This window comes from Malaya genurostris, chromosome 2 (assembly GCF_030247185.1).
Source record: "Malaya genurostris strain Urasoe2022 chromosome 2, Malgen_1.1, whole genome shotgun sequence".
Taxonomy (NCBI): domain Eukaryota; kingdom Metazoa; phylum Arthropoda; class Insecta; order Diptera; family Culicidae; genus Malaya; species Malaya genurostris.
The window spans coordinates 111,838,733-111,853,334 of record NC_080571.1 but is presented as its reverse complement, the minus strand read 5'-3'; positions in this window follow the sequence as shown (position 1 = coordinate 111,853,334).

Below are 14,602 nucleotides of genomic sequence, written 5' to 3'. Positions count from 1 at the left end.
ACCGGAAGTCGGATAAAGATGAAATTCAATGGCAGGCTATGGGACCATAATACCTTTCGTTTGTGAAAATCGGCTCAGCCATCTCTGAGAAAATTGAGTGAAATTATTTGTCACACACACATACACATACACACACATACATACACAGACATTTTGTGATTTCGACGAAATGAGTCAAACAAAGTCGAGTGGTATCCGGGTCCACCGTTCGAAAGTCGGGTTTCACAGTGTTTGCATAGCCTTTCTATATGAGAAAGGCAAAAACAGGTGCAAAAACATAAAAATCAAATGAATCTATAAATACACTCTGTTGCACGTTTGCTAGCTTTAGTCTATGAAAATTCATAAACGGAGACACTTTTTTTTATAAAAGTTTTTTTTTATTCAGACCATTTCGAGTACAAGCTTTACGTGGCCGATTGAGTCATGTTTTTATTAGATAATATAATTTTTTTAACATTGGATATCGTTGTCACCCTTTTTCTAGGGGGAGAGGAGCTTCCCTTTTTATCTTGCGAGGAGTGAGTGGCACTTTGTTCGTGGCTCGTCTCGTCATCCATTGCCGCAACGGGTGTTTTCGTTGTTGGTTCCCGTTTTTCTTCGTTTTCCTTGTAATTCGCTGTCTTGGGCTCGTTGTTAGTTGCCATAGACGCGCCTTGTGGTACATTAGTTGCAGTTGCTGGTTGATTTTATGGTAAAACAGGAGTACTGCGTTCACTAATTTTCGTTGTTGAGCGGTTGTCCTTGTTTTTGTTTAAAGATGTCCTTTCGCAGCTTCAGTGCAAGGTTTGCCTTAGTGTGCAGGTTGTTCACAAAACTGACATGTAACCAGTCGATTTTCATGTATCCCGTCTTGATAAAAAATGTAAGATGGAATTGCTTTACGTAGTTGCATACGTACCACTCGCACGACATTCCGGATACTCGGAAAAAAATTCCGCCATACTTCTCTTTCGATGGAAAGAATTTCACCGTACTGCGACATACTTTCCCGAACGAACTGATTGCTGGTCTGCAGGGGGAAGGTCATGTACGCGTTCTTCTATGGTATTGTCCACCAAGTACACAGGGATTTTATATTTAACATTGCCATGATCAACACTGTGCATCACGTTATTAACCGAAACAAATGCAATTGCATCTCTTTTACGTTTGAACATAATGTACACACAGTTAGACGCCTTGTTGAATTGAATCTCACTCACATCATTAACGTTTAGATGCATTCGTTCCTCAAGCAAGATTTCAGTTTCGGTTGCTGCTGGTCTAACTTTGCAGCGCTTGAAATCTATACAAATTGAATTTGGTCTTGTAGGCCAAGTTTCAGGCTTTGTTAAATCGTATTTGCCCATTTCGTACACTCTACACTGCCATTCCTAGCCTAGCAGTTCAATTTAAACCGTTAAGCAGACGCAAAGCTTGAACTATTCATGCAACCCTTTAAAAATATTGCTCAGGGGCAATATTATTTCCGACGTCTCAGTCGTAAACAAGTGATGGCTTATAACTGTCCGGCGCAGAATGTGAACATTCAGGGTTTTTTTGGTTTGTGCAAAAAGCACATATTTTGTTTCGTTTTCTAAGCGGTTTAAATTGAGCTGCTAGGCGCAGTTGGCAGTTCAATTTGAACTGATTCAAGCACTGATGAACCAAAGACGAAACGCAAAGCAATTTTCTCTTTAAATATTTAAATCAATTATAAAGTGAATAGTTTTTTTTATGACCAAATTTCTTCCGACTTCCGGTCCCGGAATGATAGGTTGATATTCACCAAAAAAGGAACAAAATAGTCATACACGTTTCTCAGAGATGGCGGTACCGATTTTCAAAAACTTAGATTCAAATGAAAGGTCTTATGATCTCATACAATATTTCTGAATTTCATTTGAATCCGAATTCCGGTTCCGGAAATACAAGGAAATATGTTCAAATTGATTAAAAAATGCACATTCAATTTTTTCGGAAATTTCTCAACCGATTTTTACAAACTAAGAAGGAATTAAAAGGTCTTCAAATTAATAAAAGTCTCCGAAAAAATGATCCAGGTCCAACTTTCAGTTCCGGTATTACAGTGCGATTAGTGAAAATTTTCAATTTCATGAGTATTTTTTCACAAGCGATGGAGAAACGAGGTGCACATTTATATAAAACTTACTGCTAAATTCATCTAGCTGGCAGATCTTGTTAGTTAGTGAATATATAAAACTACTTTGGAACTACTAGTCCCCGGTTCCCGCTTCCGAAAGCACCGATAATAGTGAAGAAAATCTAGAAAAAAAGGAAATCACTTCGATTTCTCAGTAACGCTCAAGCCGATTTTCACGAATCAGGATTCAAATTGAAGCTCTCATTGTTTAAAAATATGCTGTGCTATTTCATCCTGATCCGACTTCCGGTTCCGGAATCATAAGCTGATGAGTTTCAAAACATTCAAATCGTCATGACGATGCATGACGTAATGACGTCAATGACGATGCAAAAGTAGTACGCGACGGTACGTGCGGCTTTGCTTCGTTCGCAGCGTGCTTTGTTCAATTTCGTATAGCGTGCTTGGTTGCCACATTAAAATTTATATTTTCCAGGTGAAAAAACTGTAAATTTTCTAATTCCTTTATTCAATTTGTAGTTACTTGTTAGTGTTATAACGATGCTTTTCTATAAAAGTCCACTTATTGCATTTCTCATATAGAAAGTTCATGCAATCTCTTGAAAAATTGACTAGTGAAAATTGGCCTAGAGGGCTAAGTGTTCTATATCATTCTATCTGTGCGTGTGTTCATAGTTCCAAAGGTTGCTCTTGAATTTCATCATGCACATCGTCATTTAGAGGGACGATGCAAAAAAGCTTTAAAATTCTTCTAGATTTGGCTCAAAACTGATTCAATGTAGGCTATATTAGTTACTTACTAAACGAGCCGACTTCGGCTATACTGGATCCAAGTAATGGAAATAGTTGTCAAAAACTCTAGAACGAGATTCACTCAATTTTCTCAGATATGATTTAATCAATTCCCACAAACTTAGGTTTCTAATAAAATTCCCTATAGTCTTATAGGTTGCTGTTTAATTTCATCCGGGTGCGACTTCCGGTTCTAGATCTATAGGGCGAAGTGTGTTCAATCATTTAGTGCTACGATGCAAAATAAAGTAAAATTCTTATTAACATGACAAAACTGTTTACAAATTGAAAAGGTTATGTTAGTTTATACCCAAAGAAAATATCTTATTTTATTCAAGATAGAAAAAAAAATTTCTTCCAGTGAAATATTTGGAAATATAAGTGATATGAGAATGGTATCATTACACCACTAGGTGAATTAAGACAGGTTTTTGGAAATGATATCGGGTAAATAACAACCTTGGGCCTTGTGTACAAATGCGCCCTTTTTTTGGCGTTTTCCATCGTTTTGGCCAATGGATCGGTAGATATGGCGGCGATTACCCGTAGTATGTTATCTCTGAGTTGAGCTATGGTTCTTGGGTTATCAGCGTTTACCTTGGATTTCAAATAGCCCCACAAAAAACAGTCTGGTGGTGTAATGGTCGTAACAAACCGATTGTTAGTCGAGCTGTACGGCATGTTGCACCGTCCTGTTGAAACCAGTAGCCATTCAAACCATTTTCACGAACAATAGGCATAACAAAATCATTTATCATGGCTCGATAAAAATCGCCCTTAACAGTTTTCGTTGCTCCATCATCGTCTTGAGCAAAAAACAGGGACCAATCACCATATCCGCACAAACACCACACCAAACTGTAACTTTTTAGTCGTATAGAGGCTGTTCCTCGCTCTCGGCTTTTTCGTGAACAATTTAAGCTCATTCTTTTGGTGTGTACTGTTCCATGGTAAAATTGTCTTGTCGGTATGTCGTTAGTCGATCAGACAATTTTGTCAAAAGTTATTGGGTTGCCCAATGCTTCTACTTTAAATGGCCCAGCTATCCAACAAGCCATAGATTTTTCAAACCGGTTCATTTTCAACGGAGATTCACTTTAGGATTTTCTGTATTATAAAACGATGCTTGGGAGCAAAGTGAAACACGATTCTTAATACTGTTTTATGCAATTGTTAATTCAAAATTTGTATTTTGAGCGGTTAGTGGAATGAAAACCAAAACCGTCTTAAAGAAAGAAATGATAGGTTCCTTTGGATTCCACTATTAAAAAACCTATTTCGTTATGATACTAACGTAATAGTGAACGACCAGATACCGGTATTTCGAAACGCTTTTTGCGTTCTTCATCAATCTGTTCAACAGACTTATAAAGACACTGATGAATAAAGAAACTTTTCGAAATACCGGTATCTGGTCGTTCACTATGACGTTAGTGTTTAAGACGGCTTAATTGTTAATTGTTAATACTGTTTTATGCACCTAATAGACAGTATATGGTACCCTTTTTCATAACATTTTGCGATTGTTTCGATTCTAGCACGGTTCGTTTTTAGCAACATAATCATTCGAATATGGTGTTTGTATTAGAAAGATGACAGTATTTTCGACATTCATACACGTCACTCATCAGTTCTACATAAACCGCTAAGCAAACGTAAAGGTATTTCTATTTGGAACACTTTTACTTATACCGAACCACAGTGTATGTACTGGTAATGTCTCGGAAATAAATAAGATACAACCTTTTGGTTGCTCTCAGTTAGTAGTTTGGTTTGGATACAAGTAATCGGTTTGAACTAAATTTGTACAGCCGTGTGTGCTTAGCAGGGCTGGGGAAATCACCGAAAATTAAAAAAGTTATTGATGGTCTAAGATCACTACTGACCTTAAGATCACTGATCGTGTATATAAAACAATCTTAGTCAAGGAAAAAATCAACGTTGCGTAATCATAACTAATCTGATCTCTAAGAGACTTTGATTTTTGTCAAGTCGAAATCAGTAAAGATCTTAATTTTAAAAAAAATCGATCACAAATGATTGATGTAGAAAATCGTTCCTTTGAAGATTGCATCGATTTTTCTCGGAATTTGCTTATAAATTAACAATTTGTTTTTTAGACAGAGCTTAGAATTTCTGTTTATAAGAGGATATAAGCATTTAATATATTTATCACACTTCGCCTGGATTGCTTCAATGTGATCCTTGAAAGTGAGTTTTTTGTCATACGTTAAACCTAAGTATTTAGCTTGATCAGACCATGTCAATTCCAAGCCATTCAATTTGAGAATGTGATTATTATTTGGTTTAAAAAAAGAAGCTCTTGGCTTATGAGGAAAGATAATTAATTGCGTTTTTGCTGCATTTGGTTTAATTCTCCATTTTGACAGAGAATCACTGAAAGTATTTAAACTTCTTTGTAGGCGACTGCAGATCACTCTTAGATTTCTACCTGTGGCTAACAGACTTGTGTCGTCACAGAATAGCGATTTCTGACAACCAACGGGTAGATTTGGAAGATCAGAAGTGAAAATATTATACAAGATTGGAGATACGCTCGAACCCTGCGGAACACCGGCTCGTACGGGTAGCAATTCAGATTTACAATTCTGATAGCTAACCTGAAGAGTACGATCAGTTAAATAATTTTGAATCATTTTGATCAAATAAATAGGAAACTGGAAATCAGACATTTTTGCTATTAAACCTTTGTGCCAAACACTGTCGAATGCTTTTTATATGTCTAGAACTCCAGTTGATAACACAGACGATTTATTTGCTTTTATCATGTTCGTTACTCTGACAAGTTGATGAGTAGTTGAATGTTCATGACGAAATCCAAACTGCTCTGGTAAAAAAATTGAATTCTCATTTATATGAGACATCATTCTCAACAAGATAAAGTTTACTGATAGAAGAAAGTAAGCTAATTGGTCGATAACTTGATGTTTCTGCTGGATTTTTATCATGTTTCAGGATAGGAATTACTTTAGCGTTTTTCCATCTTTTTGGGAAGCAAGCTAATGAAAAACACTTGTTGAAAATTTTCACCAGGAGTCTCAAGGCAACATCGGGAAGATTTTTAATAAGAATATTAAAAATTCCATCATTGCCAGTAGCCTTCATGTTTTTGAGTTTCCTAATAATTGATTTAATTTCGTCAAAATTCGTCTCAATAATGTCATCGTGTGATAACACTTGGGTTGAAATATGCTCATATTTCAGTGATACTTCATTTTCAATAGGACTCACAACGTTCAAATTAAAATTGTGTACACTCTCGAACTGCTAAGCAAGTTTTTGAGCTTTTTCGCCATTTGCAAGAAGTATTTGATTTCCTTCCTTGAGAGCAGGAATTGGTTTCTGAGGTTTCTTAAGAACCTTAGAAAGTTTCCAGAAAGTTTTAGAATATGGTTTAATTTGTTCAACTTCATTAGCGAAATTTTCATTTCGCAAAAGAGTAAATCTATGTTTATTTTTTTTTTGTAAATCCTTAACTATGTTTTTCATAGCAGAATTACGAGAACGTTGATATTGTCGTCGACGAACATTCTTCAACCGAATGAGCAGTTGAAGATTGTCATCGATGATAGGAGAATTTAATTTAGTTGGAGCTTTGGGAACTGAAAGATTTCTAGCTTCGATATATATTATTGATATTAATATTCAAATAAAACTGGTTTGGCTTCGAATATTACCAGAAAGAGCGTGTTAAATACTAATGAAATAACCATTGTGGAAAATCTAGTAGCACTGGTTTCATTCCGTTATACGTCAACATAACGCTGTGAAGTGTGTGTGTTTCATCGGCTGGGCACAGAGATGCCAGATATTTTCATAGAAAATATGTATTACGTTGCATAGAAAGTTTATATCTGCTTTATCTGTTTTCACTAATAAAATGATGTTAATCATAATCAATTATCTGCATAAAAGATTTCCACTTTAACATGTGATTTGTCCGTTGATCAATAAACTTTTAAAGAATCACTGCAATCAAATACTAATAGATACTCAGAGAGAAAAGTCTAATTTTTTACTTCTCACTTTCTATGAATCTGTACAAATCTGTTTTAAATTAAGGAAATCTGTATAAAATCTGTACTTTGATTTCAATCAGTATGCGAACGCAAAAATCTATACAATACAGATAAATCTGTATAAATGGCATCTCTGGTTCTATACTTTGTTTTAAGAAGGGCTAATGAATAAATAGTAACAATTACATTTTAGTTTTTATATAAAGTTCACCAAATTAACTTTAGAGTAAAATTCTTAATTTAAAGCGAAAGGTAACGGAAACGACCGAAAAATTTTTAAACGTTGAAGTGATTTCAAACTGGTTCTAAAAATATCGTATGTTGCCTCATAGCTGGCATTAGGCCGTTTTTAAGAAGAATTCTAACATTTTGAACCTGACAGTGTAATAGTGGAATATTTTGTTTTGATTGCTAATTGCTAATTTATAGGATGAATAAAGGATCAACGATAGGATGGATAAAAATCCATTGAGATGGAATTAGGAGCAGAGTAGTGAACACATCATAAGTGTTTTAGCTGTTTTATGAATATTTGTGAAATTTTCAAGAAATGTGAATTAATTCTCAATGTGGAGCAAGACGAATGAAGCAGTAATATGAAATAGTTATAGTGATTTCAGTGGCTAAATCGGGGTTTAAAGGCGACGTCCTTACAAATGAGATAAAATAGGGAGCCCTTACTCTAATTATATACATATTTCCATTCGTATGGAAACTGATCAGCATGTGCTGAAACACCCCCCAAAAAATTGCTGAGTACGCAACTGAAAGTTACTATTAGTTCATTGATCAAGTTCGAACATCAATTGGCTGGCACTTCTGGTTCCGGAGATATAATGCAATAAGTGACGTAAACGACAAAACGCGTGTTTTTTACCGCTCAACTTTCTTAGTAATGGCTTAGCCTATCTTAACAAGTCGAGGCTCGTCTGGATAAAGTTCGAAAATCAAACCGACAAATCACACATTTTGCATCGGCTGAATTTTCTCGAATATGTTTCAACGAACTTCAATAAACTTAGGATTATTTGAAAGCCAGCAATGCAAATCCAATATGCTAGTATAATGATTTTTTTAAATAAGACTTTTACTCCCGTGGAACTGGTGTCTACACAAAAAAATAATATCTCAAAAGATTCATTCGATAGTTCAACAGCTCTCAAATCATATACAGTGTCATTCAAATTCGATTTTATATTGCAAATATTTTAATTGAAAAACATTATAATTGAAAGATATGTTAATTAGATGAAGGTCGCATGAGCAGCGTATCTGTGATTGAATCGTATAAATATTCGACACAAGTCCATCTAGATCTGCATATATCGAATTATGGACCCGTCAAACTGATAATCAAAATCTACACATTTAAATGGAAGTACGAATAAATTGAACATAAACATAACTAACCATTAGGCGCTCTTGGGATACTCCTACTGCAGTCAGTCATCTGACCATAAGTACATGATAAGCGGTGACAACGGAGAAACGGTTCGCCACTTTGACAGACACCTGTATAAAGCCAAAGCACAAAACGATTTTTCGCCTCCGTGAAGTGAAATCATTTTTAATAGTGCCCAATTCTTGATGTTGGTACGTTTCACCGCAGCTCTACATTGGATGGGTACTCATGTCTGCTTCTGCTGCTGCTGCTTGCATTCTTACTTCGGGCTTTTTGTGTTGTTTTCGGATTACATCCTTTCTCTGCAGTTGCTCCAGTTTCGGTGTACCTCACCCTACTACTGGTTGACATTACATGAGGAGAAACCAACCGTGAGCCTCTCACTGCCATCCTTGAACATAGCGACGGTTTAGGACGAGGGAAATTTTGTCGTATTTGAATTTTCGCATTCATTCTCCTCGGCAATGTAGTGTACTTCAACCTGGTGTCAATCTCTCAGCAGCCAGAGTACTGATGATTCCGGTGATAGACGGTGCCAACGGGTTAGATTGAAACTGTTGGTGTGCCCAAGTGGAAAACGGGAAAAAGACATCCACAACAAAAAAGATTCTAAGATTACAAACTTCATAGAAGGGTAACCAGTTTCATCTTGTGGCATCGGTTCTCTGGGAACATTTCGTCTCTGCCGCTCTCCGTCGTACTGACAAGCCGACATCTCCGGTTTCTAGGAGAGCCTCACGCCCTATTATCATGGGTAGATATGGACCGATGCTTCCTGTTCGCTGAAAACGACAACGTCGTTGGCGATAGATTCACCGATACGACACTCGGCTCTTCGTTCTCACGCTCTGTTCGTGTCACGCAAACAAGCGCCTGGTGGGAACGGAGCCGATGACCGCCCGAATGAGCAAACTTGAATTACGGTCATTCGAGAGTGAAGTTCAATCGAACGCCGAAAAGGAAACCAACTCTCTTTTCTGGTTCATAGTTATCTGATTTCGTGCACGGATGCTGGCGGCAGCATCGCGCGTAACGTTCTCTTCACGGAGATAAACGATTGACTGTCGCTGGGTTTAGTTATGTTTTCTTCCCATATGCTACCAAAGACTACTTAGGAGTGTTCCCTCACAACGGTTTCGTTTAGTTTTATTTTTTTGTGGGAAAAATTATTTACTGTCTGATTAGCTTGCTCCGAATGACAACTGGGAACATTCATGAGTCAGCGAGTATCGATTTAGTTGATGTTGCCATAGAACTAGCTAACAGACAATACTGTTTCGGTCAATCTGTGCTGTTCTGAAAAAATATACTATACAAATGTAATATATTTATCAACATTGACTAATCAAAGCAATTGGTATTATTTCCTAGCTTGTTGTATTAAAATTTAACAACGCTTGTATTATAGTTATATTTATCAATACTCTGTTTTAATTTGTTCAACAAGCATGAAAACTCCGCTTTCATGCAAACAAATTTATTATATCCATTTAGGGTTAGTTTTAAAGTTACAACATTGAAATTGAAATAAATTAATTGTTTAAAAATCAACTCAAATTGTAGAACTGTTTAGAAGAGGGATCAAGGAATAATTGATTATTCTCATGTCAAAAAATCCTGAAATCAAAATATAGTCCTGTAGTGCCCTTCCTGAAACATAGTATCAAGTATACGTTTCCAATGTCTAGATCGGTTGATCGGTTTAACATCGTGCTTAATCCACCTAACAGTAACATTTTTATCTTTCTTATAAATATAATAAAGGTAGAGAGTTAGCTCAAATCTAAAAAAAATCCGTGACTCGGTGGACCGAGTCTCATTTACTAATCGATTCAGCTCGACAAACCGAGCAAATGTTTGTGTATGTGTGTTGTTAACATCTTAAGAGACGACTGAACCGATTTTGATCAAACTAGTCGCGAATGAAAGGTCTCTTCGTCAGTTTGAAAGTTATTGAATGTTCTTTAAGATTAACATTTCGAGTTATTCGAAGTTTTATATCAAATTTTTCTTGTTACCAAAATATGTTTTGAAATTAACAACCGAGTGTCATATACCATTCGACTCAATTCGTCGAGATCACAAAATATATGTGTGTGTATGTATGTATGTGTGTGTGACAAATAATGTCACACAATTTTCTCAGAGATGGCTGAACCGATTTTCACAAGCTTTGATTTAAATGAAAGGTCTTCAGATTCCATACAAAGATCCTGAGTTTCATTTGGATCCGACTTCCGGTCCCGGAATGATAGGTTGATATTCACCAAAAAAGGAACAAAATAGTCATACACGTTTCTCAGAGATGGCGGTACCGATTTTCAAAAACTTAGATTCAAATGAAAGGTCTTATGATCTCATACAATATTTCTGAATTTCATTTGAATCCGAATTCCGGTTCCGGAAATACAAGGAAATATGTTCAAATTGATTAAAAAATGCACATTCAATTTTCTCGGAAATTTCTCAACCGATTTTTACAAACTAAGAAGGAATTAAAAGGTCTTCAAATTAATAAAAGTCTCCGAAAAAATGATCCAGATCCAACTTTCAGTTCCGGTATTACAGTGCGATTAGTGAAAATTTTCAATTTCATGAGTATTTTTTCACAAGCGATGGAGAAACGAGGTGCACATTTATATAAAACTTACTGCTAAATTCATCTAGCTGGCAGATCTTGTTAGTTAGTGAATATATAAAACTACTTTGGAACTACTAGTCCCCGGTTCCCGCTTCCGAAAGCACCGATAATAGTGAAGAAAATCTAGAAAAAAAGGAAATCACTTCGATTTCTCAGTAACGCTCAAGCCGATTTTCACGAATCAGGATTCAAATTGAAGCTCTCATTGTTTAAAAATATGCTGTGCTATTTCATCCTGATCCGACTTCCGGTTCCGGAATCATAAGCTGATGAGTTTCAAAACATTCAAATCGTCATGACGATGCATGACGTAATGACGTCAATGACGATGCAAAAGTAGTCATATAGAAAGTTTATGCAATCTCTTGAAAAATTGACTAGTGAAAATTGGCCTAGAGGGCTAAGTGTTCTATATCATTCTATCTGTGCGTGTGTTCATAGTTCCAAAGGTTGATATTGAATTTCATCATGCACATCGTCATTTAGAGGGACGATGCAAAAAAGCTTTAAAATTCTTCTAGATTTGGCTCAAAACTGATTCAATGTAGGCTATATTAGTTACTTACTAAACGAGCCGACTTCGGCTATACTGGATCCAAGTAATGGAAATAGTTGTCAAAAACTCTAGAACGAGATTCACTCAATTTTCTCAGATATGATTTAATCAATTCCCACAAACTTAGGTTCAAATAAAATTCCCTATAGTCTTATAGGTTGCTGTTTAATTTCATCCGGGTGCGACTTCCGGTTCTAGATCTATAGGGCGAAGTGTGTTCAATCATTTAGTGCTACGATGCAAAATAAAGTAAAATTCTTATTAACATGACAAAACTGTTTACAAATTGAAAAGGTTATGTTAGTTTATACCCAAAGAAAATATCTTATTTTATTCAAGATAGAAAAAAAAAATTCTTCCAGTGAAATATTTGGAAATATAAGTGATATGAGAATGGTATCATTACATCACTAGGTGAATTAAGACAGGTTTTTGGAAATGATATCGGGTAAATAACAACCTTGGGCCTTGTGTACAAATGCGCCCTTTTTTGGCGTTTTCCATCGTTTTGGCCAATGGATCGGTAGATATGGCGGCGATTACCCGTAGTATGTTATCTCTGAGTTGAGCTATGGTTCTTGGGTTATCAGCGTTTACCTTGGATTTCAAATAGCCCCACAAAAAACAGTCTGGTGGTGTAATGGTCGTAACAAACCGATTGTTAGTCGAGCTGTATGGCATGTTGCACCGTCCTGTTGAAACCAGTAGCCATTCAAACCATTTTCACGAACAATAGGCATAACAAAATCATTTTTCATGGCTCGATAAAAATCGCCCTTAACAGTTTTCGTTGCTCCATCATCGTCTTGAGCAAAAAACAGGGACCAATCACCATATCCGCACAAACACCACACCAAACTGTAACTTTTTAGTCGTATAGAGGCTGTTCCTCGCTCTCGGCTTTTTCGTGAACAATTTAAGCTCATTCTTTTGGTGTGTACTGTTCCATGGTAAAATTGTCTTGTCGGTATGTCGTTAGTCGATCAGACAATTTTGTCAAAAGTTATTGGGTTGCCCAATGCTTCTACTTTAAATGGCCCAGCTATCCAACAAGCCATAGATTTTTCAAACCGGTTCATTTTCAACGGAGATTCACTTTAGGATTTTCTGTATTATAAAACGATGCTTGGGAGCAAAGTGAAACACGATTCTTAATACTGTTTTATGCCATTGTTAATTCAAAATTTGTATTTTGAGCGGTTAGTGGAATGAAAACCAAAACCGTCTTAAAGAAAGAAATGATAGGTTCCTTTGGATTCCACTATTAAAAAACCTATTTCGTTATGATACTAACGTAATAGTGAACGACCAGATACCGGTATTTCGAAACGCTTTTTGCGTTCTTCATCAATCTGTTCAACAGACTTATAAAGACACTGATGAATAAAGAAACTTTTCGAAATACCGGTATCTGGTCGTTCACTATGACGTTAGTGTTTAAGACGGCTTAATTGTTAATTGTTAATACTGTTTTATGCACCTAATAGACAGTATATGGTACCCTTTTTCATAACATTTTGCGATTGTTTCGATTCTAGTACGGTTCGTTTTTGGCAACATAATCATTCGAATATGGTGTTTGTATTAGAAAGATGACAGTATTGTCGACATTCATACACGTCACTCATCAGTTCTACATAAACCGCTAAGCAAACGTAAAGGTATTTCTATTTGGAACACTTTTACTTATACCGAACCACAGTGTATGTACTGGTAATGTCTCGGAAATAAATAAGATACAACCTTTTGGTCGCTCTCAGTTAGTAGTTTGGTTTGGATACAAGTAATCGGTTTGAACTAAATTTGTACAGCCGTGTGTGCTTAGCAGGGCTGGGGAAATCACCGAAAATTAAAAAAGTTATTGATGGTCTAAGATCACTACTGACCTTAAGATCACTGATCGTGTATATAAAACAATCTTAGTCAAGGAAAAAATCAACGTTGCGTAATCATAACTAATCTGATCTCTAAGAGACTTTGATTTTTGTCAAGTCGAAATCAGTAAAGATCTTAATTTTAAAAAAATTCGATCACAAATGATTGATGTAGAAAATCGTTCCTGTTGTGATCAGCAAAAATGCACAGAGGGGCGAGTAAATTAGTATAACATGAGTATTGAAAGATGATGTCTTCAAACGGTGGAACTAAAGTTATGCATTGATAATTTTAGTCAATTTATATGAGCTTCTATTGAGAAAAATCATAGCCACTTTACTGGTAGCAAGGCAGAAAGAAAAAAAGTATTTCAATGAGTTTATTTGCTTGGTCTTATCAGAATTCCATGCTCCGTGATGTATTTGAAATTTACACAATAAAAATAGAAAATAATATTGGCATATACGGTGATTAACCCTGTCACGACCATAAGATGTTCAGGACGAAATATGTCGGTATAATACAATATTTTAGCTATTGTTAGTAAGAGAATACCACCAGAAAAACATAGCAGGGAGCATAGGTTTTCTATAATTGCATGGGATATATTTTATCAGAATACTAAAAAAAATAGTTTGCTATGGTATTCTACGAAACGATTTCGTGTATTTTTTTAGCACGAGTGGACGTTGCACATAAAGCAAAGCCTTGGTATTACATTCCTGAAGTGGAATTTCAACATACTTCGCAGCCGATTCAGAGTGTACAGAACCCGTGCATGGCTGGTGTTACGATTCTACTGATACTACGAATCCTTCCAGGTCGGGGCTCGAACATACGACAACTGGTTTGTAAGACCAGCGCCCTATGCATTGAACCGCCAACCCGGGACGTGCGTTGCACATAACACATTTATTATGTGTTATATTTTCTTTATGCCGCTTTCACACACTTTTTTAGTGCAATGAAGATTGACAGTTCTTATTTATTCGATCAGAAACACATTTTTCGCAATAGAAAATTTCAGTTGAAAAACTTCGATTTAATAATAATTCAAGAATCGCTAACGATTTTTATAGAAGGGAAAAATATTTCCCTTGAGCGTTAAGGGGCTAATAATCATCCTAATGTGAATAAAAACATGTACAATCACAAAATATGTTATGCAGCTTGAATATCATATACAAAA